Genomic DNA, 7,410 nt, shown 5'->3' with positions numbered 1-7,410 from the left:
ACTATTGGTGTGCTGTGTTTGGTTTTTGTTTTGCTGACTCCTTTTGGAGTTTTTGGGGTTGTGGATTGTTGTTGTCTTTGATTCTTTGTTGCAATTTGTATAAGTTTATCTCTTGACCATATTGTTCTTGTGTTGCTATTCTTGGCTACTGTATGTTTCTTTTTGGTTTGCTTTGTATTGGCTTTGTTACTGGTTGACTTTTTTGAAGGTCCAGGTGTGTTAGTGGATTCTTTGTTTCTTGTTTTTGTTGCTCCGGGTACTTCGTCGATGTTGGCGGTTGAACTTGATGGTTCCGCTGAGTCCATGGTACTGTTGATTGCTTCGCGTGTTCTTTTCGTTCCTAGTGGTTGGTTCGCAGCTTTTTGCTTTTTGGCTTCGTCTAAACAGAATTTACGTATTTTTTCTAGGTTTCTTTTATATTCCCCAACCGTTTTACATGCCACCATATGAATTAATCTCGGTTTTTCGGGTATTGGCTTAGTTTCGGTTGCTATTGCAATATCGTTTTTTCGGATTACTGTATTTTTCCGTAGTGGCGTATCTATTGTTATAGTATGTGGTGTGTAGTTAGTTATAGTTCCATCTGGGATTATGGTCCATTGTGGTGCTGAAGTATTTCTTGGTTCTTTAGTTTTTCTCGCTATGGATTTACGCGCGACGTTTTTCTTATTATATATTATCTTAGTTGTTTTATCTCCAATGGAGAAGTGTATTTCTGAGGGAGATATCTTACTTGGGGAGCTTCTGCTTAGTGGTAAGTTTTCGGAATCGTCCGAGTCTATTTGCTGTGAGGCGGAGGTGGGGTTTTCGTCTTGTTTGTACTGTATGTCGAGTTCATCCTCAGACTTCCCATCTAGTCTCCACATCTCTTCTTGGGACAATACATCGTGTTTGAGAGTTCGCTTGTCTAAACAACGACTTTTTAGTTTATGGTATGATAAGTTTTTTATCGCTGGTTTTGTTAGCATGTTTGATAGTGCTGTATTTGGCTTTCTGCCGAAATGCGCTTCAAATGGAGTTATTTTTGTAGTTCTATTAGGTATAAGTCTGATGTTTTCCATTATATTTGCTAGGCGTGAGCTTAAAGTTTCTGAGCTCCAGTTGGGGTCAATATCGAGTACGGCTAAACGTCTTTTGATCGTTTGTATAAAGCGTTCGACCATTCCTGTTCCTCGGTGGTCTCCGGCTGGAGCGAGTATCAGTTTTATGTTTTTATTTTTACAGAATATGTCAAATTCTTTAGCCTTAAAGGCTTGTGCCTGATCACATCTTATAGGGATTCTTCTAGGGATTCCGTGAAGTTTGCAATATTTTTCTAAGTAGTCTATCGCTGTTTCCGTGTCGCAGTTGTGGAATGTTTCCGCGTGCGGAAAACGTGATAGTCTGTCTACCGTTACTAGGATGTAATTGTTTTGTGTGCTATTTTTGTATGGAATTGGTCCTGCGAAATCCATTTGGATTTCTTCGTTAGGCTCATTTAGTTTGGGTAGATCTCCCAACTGGTTTTTTGGAATGATAGGTTTTAAGTTTTTACCTTTATCAATGCAGTGTCGGCAGGCTTTGGCTTTTGCTACAATTTCGGAGTGAATATGTGGCCACCATATCAATTTGGCTAACGCTAACATTCCCACTTGTCCTGGATGTTTGTGGTGAATTGTGTCTATAACAAGTTGTTTGGGGAATTTTGGGGAATTACTAATCGATTATCATATAATAAACAATTAGTCTCGGTAACCGATAAGTCTCGTCTAATGCGGAAGTATAGCGGGTTTACTTTCTTGAGGTCGTCCCAATTTTGTGCTTTAACTAAGTCAGTGATTGGTTTGAGTTCACGTTGTGAGGCTTCTGCAAGGAATTCTTCATTAAAGACTTTGTTAAAGTTTTCTCTATATAAAGGGGTTGGTAGGTCGTTATGAGCGTCGAATAAATTTTCGTGTTTGGACTGATCTAAAGGGTCAAGGCCTTTGCCTTTATTCGAATTGAACTCCGTTTGAGTGCTACAACTAGTAAATGTTTTTGAATTGCTTGGTTGCTCCATTTGGGGATTTGTTGTTTTGTTAGGGGCTCGAAATCTACGTTTAATAGGGATTTTGAAAGTATCTTCGTTGGGATTACGTCTGGTAGTTATGCCGACAATGTTTTTGTTAATAAGTTTGAAAATAGAGTTTGGATTTAGAGAATGCGAGTTAATATGTGACTGGTTTGTAAGCGTGTTAAGGCAAAAAGCGTTGTTTGTTTTGTTGCTTGTGTGTTTTGGATTAATTACGTCATTTTCGACTAGTTTTATGTCTGTGTTCTGATTGGTTGAATTAATTGCTCCCTTTGGAGAGAATGAATTGTTCGCTCCATTTGGAGACAGTGAATTTCTTGTTATGAAAAGTTTGAATTCTTCACTGTGAAATGGAATGGTAGTAAATGATCTACCCATCGTGTTAATCTACTTTGATAAGTTTTGTTTCCTCTATTTTCTTTAAGAGCTGAAAGTAGTGCTTGATGATCCGTTTGGAGTATGAATTCCGTACCATATAGGTAGTATTTAAAATGTTCCAACGACCAAACTACCGCTAGTAGTTCTAATTCGTTTGTGCTATATCTTGATTCGAGGTTATTTAGAAATCGACTTGCGAATGCGATCGGTTTCCATATTTGACCGATTTTTTGTTCAAGGCAAGCACCTAGCCCTTTTTTGCTAGCATCGCATCTCACTCTTGTTTGTTTCGATATATCGAAATGTTTGTTTTCTGTTATTTGTTTTATTTGAGCTTTGATGTCATTGAATGCGATTGTGTGATTTTCTCTCCAATCAAGTTTATTTTGTGATTTTGTGTTTGCTTTTGATAACAAAGGCCTTAGTGGTTCGGATATTCTTGCCAAGTTTTGTATGAATTTTATCAGGTGGTGGATACACCCCATGAAGGATCTTAATTGTTTAAGTGTTTTTGGGTTTTCAAGATTTATGATTGCGTCACATTTTTGTTTTGTTGGTGTTACTCCATTTGGAGTGACTACAAAACCTAGCCATGTTATTTGTTCTTTCGCCAACTCGCGTTTTTGTAAATTAATTGCTAGATTTTCGTTATTTAGTCTTTGCATTATTTTGTCTAGTTCTTTTTCGTGATCTTCTAGTGTTCCTTTTGTGACTATGAGGATATCGTCTAGGTATGCGAATTTTGTTTTTATGTCATGCAGTGTTTTGTCTATTGTTTTTTGAAAGGTGGCTGGCATATCGGTTAGGCCATAGAATCCGTTGATGAATCTATATGTGCCTGTGGCTTTTCCACCTATTATGTTGAAGTCACAGTGTTTTTTGATGTTTTCATCTAATGGGATTTGACTGTTTGCATATTTTAGGTCAATTTTTGAGAACATATACTAACCTGGTTTGTTTTTTCTTTCTGAAATGAATACTGCTACCGAATCCATAAGGTGGTCGATGCTTTGCATTTGATATTCGTTCTTATGTATGGCATCGTTTAGCTTTTTGGAGTCGAGAGCTATTTTTACTGATTTGACTTTCGTTACGGTTATCACCACTGGACTTATGAATAGTTCGTCTGAACATTTGTCTAGTTTAATAATTTGTTTTTCGTCGATAAGTTTTTGGAGTTCTTGTTCCACTTTGTTGAGCAGATTGTGTGGAACTCTTCTTCCTTTGTGTTGGGACGGTGTATATTGAGATTTAAATATCGATTTTGCGATGTGGTTTTTTGATCGTCCCAATCTTGTACAAAGGTGTGGGTATTTATGAAATATCCACTTTATAATGTTTTTCTCCGTTTGGATATTTGTAATTATATTAATTGTCCTACCAGGTTTTTTGTGTGCGCTGAGTGTAATCCCCAGTTTGGTGAGGATATCTCTCCCCATTATGTTGTTCGTTCTATTCTCCACTATTAAAACTTTGCAGTCTTTAGCTGTCCATGATCCTGAATTTAGATCGAGTGAAAGTATTCCTTTTATTTCTATATTGTTGTTTGTAAAACTTTTGTAGACTGTGTTTTCTGTATATTCTGATATTTTTTGCAGTCGGGATCTCCTTTTGGAGTTTTGATGCTATGTCGATGTTCATGAACGACCGTGGTGAGCCTGTATCTGCTAGCCACTGTACTTTGTTTTGGGATGTAGTTGTTTCTACCCAAAATTCTCCGTATGGGTCTTTGTTGATTTCATCATTTTTCTTTTGTACGAATTCCATTGGTTGTATTATGTTAATATTCGCCCAGTCTTCGTGGAGTTCTTTTATGTACAGGGCCACCTCTGCGTCTACGCTTTCCTCCGTGTGGTCGCTTTCTTCCGATCCTTGCTTAATGTGTTTTACTCTTCTCGTTTGTTGTTGCTTAACTTGTGGACTTGTGTTGTTCGTTGGTCCGCGTGGTGGTCGTCTTTCTGGCATTTTAGCAGTACACAATGAAGTGTAGTGCCCTAATTTTTTTGCAAATTTTGCATTGCATTTGCTTTGCGGGGCATGTTTGGAGGTGGGCCATTGAAAATGTGTTTCCACATTTCCAGCATGCTGATGATTTTTGTTGACCATATGATGTTTGTGGTCTTGTTTGTTGAGTGTAGGCCATTTGTGGTCTTATCTTGTTTTGGCGAACGCAGGAAACTGTGTTCCAACTTGTATTTGCCTTTAAAATTTCTTGTTGATTAGCCTGGCCTCTTTCTCTATTTATAGCATAGTTTAGTGCCTGTTGTGGCGTTCTTACTTCTGAGAGTAGCTCCATTTGGATGTTGGAGCTTCTCATGTTTGATATAAATATATCTTTAACGAGATCTTCTTCGAGTTTCTCGAATTTGCAGTGTGCTCCTAATTCGCGGAGTCGGCTATAGAAGGTTTCGAGGGATTCGTCTGATCTTTGCATGGCTTTGAAACACTGGAATCGGTCGAATGTTGTGTTGCGAGGCCTTGTGAATGTTATAGCCAATTCGTGTACCAACTCGTTGGTTGTACAACGTTCTATTCTCGTGTGTGGCTTTCTCTGGTGGTACGTTGTTGTCCCTTCTGCCCCTAGGGAAAGATAGATTAGACTTTTGACCTTTAGGTCTGCCTCGTCCCACGGAATTCTGTCTATCATCGGTCCTTTTTGCTCGATTTGTTTACATTCATTTTCCCAGTCTACCTTTCTGCGTTCATTTCGTTGTTCTCTCTGTCTTTCTTCGTCCTCGGTTTCTCCTTCTAGTGCATCTTCATATGTGGGAAGTGTTGGATAGAATAGTTCCGCTCTTGTCGGTTTTAGTTTTAACAGTTTATCAACTTGAAGGTTGTCTCTTGCCATTATGGCCATTTTCAACGTACCGAACCACGTGGTCCATTCTGTCGTGGGATTTGCTCCTGTCTCCCAGAATACAGGGACTCCGAGCGGAGTTTTGATTGCTGACAGCGCCATGTTGTCCCGAGTGGATTCCTTTTGTAGGATTATCTCTGTTGGACTATCGAATGTTGTTTGATCAACTCTTGTATCTGTTATAATATTTTCTAACTCCGAATGGAGAGACTGGAAGTCTGGTTCTTGGATTATTGAAGATCGTGATAGCTCCAGTTTGAATGGAGTTTATAATGTGAATCAAGGAATGATTGCTTTTTAATAAGCTTTGTGGAATATCTATGATAGACTGTATTAATCTATGATGAATTTGAATCTATGAAACGCTTTGTGAAAAGAATTATCTTTAACACTTTATTCGGCCACGAATCGACTGTTCGTTATGACAGTTGTTTATCGTCTGCACTTAGCAGATGTGTTAACTTGAAACCACGTTATAATACCCGCCAAATCGCAGGCGTGAAAATGAGCAACTAACATAAACTCCTTTCGGAGACAACAGTATGTAAAATGCATTTAATTATATATCATAAGTGTTATAAATACGATACTAAATACTTTTAAGTCTTTGTTGCGTAGTAAGTTTTAGATGATGCGGCTACACCGGTATCACAATTTTTATCATGATTATTATTATTATTATTATTATTATTATTATTATTATTATTATTATTATTATTATTATTATTATTGTTTTTATTTTTATTTTTATTATTATGATTATTATTATTATTATTATTGTTATTATTATTATTAGTATCTTTATTATTATTATTATTATTATTATTATTATTTTTATTATTATTATTATTATTATTATTATTATTTCTATTAGTATTTTTGGTATTATTTTTATTAATATTATTATTATTCAAAATTTTTTTATTAGTTTTTTATTATTATCATTATTATTATAATTGTTATATTTATTATTATTACCAAAAATGTTTTTATTATTAGTCTTATTAATATTATTTTTATATTTATTACCGTTATTATTATTACTATTGTTATTGTTATTATTATTAATTTTATTATTATTGATATTATTTTTGTTATTATTATTATTATTATTTTTATTAGCATTATTGTTATTATTATTATTTTTATTATTATTATTATTATTATTATTATTATTTTTATTATTATTATTATTAATATAATTATTATTATTATTATTATTATTATTATTATTATTATTATTATTATTATTTTTATTATTATTATTATCATTATTATTATTATTTTTATGTGTGCCTTTTATCAGTGCTGATCTTTTTTCCCAGTAATGGAAGAGTTTAATGAGGACTGTTTTAATCTGTGAATTGTTAATTGACCAACACTTTATGTCTGTTTCATTCCATATAAAATTTAACCTAATTCTTTGCAACGGAAGTTCTAGAAAGTTCTAAATTTGGTAGATTTAACTTCGTATCCCACAATTGTATCAGGAGTTAGAGTTTCTGTGTGCAGAATGACTTTGAAGTTTGCGCAGATTGAGAATGCAGCTTTGTTAGATGATCAACTGAACTAGTCCCTACAGACACAAATTCATGTGAGGTTCTGATAAGACCAAAAGAAACCCATGTATAACAAAGTAGCTGTTTGAAAAATATTTACCGAAGATGTGATGCTTTAATAATACCTATTAGTTGATTTAAACTAGCCGTTCTGAGGGTTTTGTTTAATTTTACTGCAATTTTTTTCTTGCAATTATAACGAACTTTAGACATTAAAACGACTTTGCTGGATCATTTTAGACGCCAACTGGACAAGTTTGGGACGAATGAGGCCAATATTTGTTAAAAGTCAGATGTTATTGGTTCTACTCTGCCAATATATTAAAATTTTATTCTGACATTAACCAAACAACTTTTGTCAAAAAAGCGGTTCAAAATTTTACAAATACGGGGAAAATACTGATTTTTAAAACATTGGGCTTATTATTGAAAAATTGTAGGTAATTTTCTTAAAATTGAGTATGAGGCTGCAGGATGATGTTGATTAGCGATAATATCTGAATAGCAAATATCCAAGTTTTGGACACGACTAAGTTCAATCTCAAACTTAGTGGAGGCTGGTGAGG

Source organism: Convolutriloba macropyga, chromosome 1 (genome assembly GCF_964194025.1).
Source record: "Convolutriloba macropyga chromosome 1, txConMacr16.3, whole genome shotgun sequence".
NCBI lineage: Eukaryota > Metazoa > Xenacoelomorpha > Acoela > Convolutidae > Convolutriloba > Convolutriloba macropyga.
Note: the sequence above shows the minus strand (reverse complement) of the source record.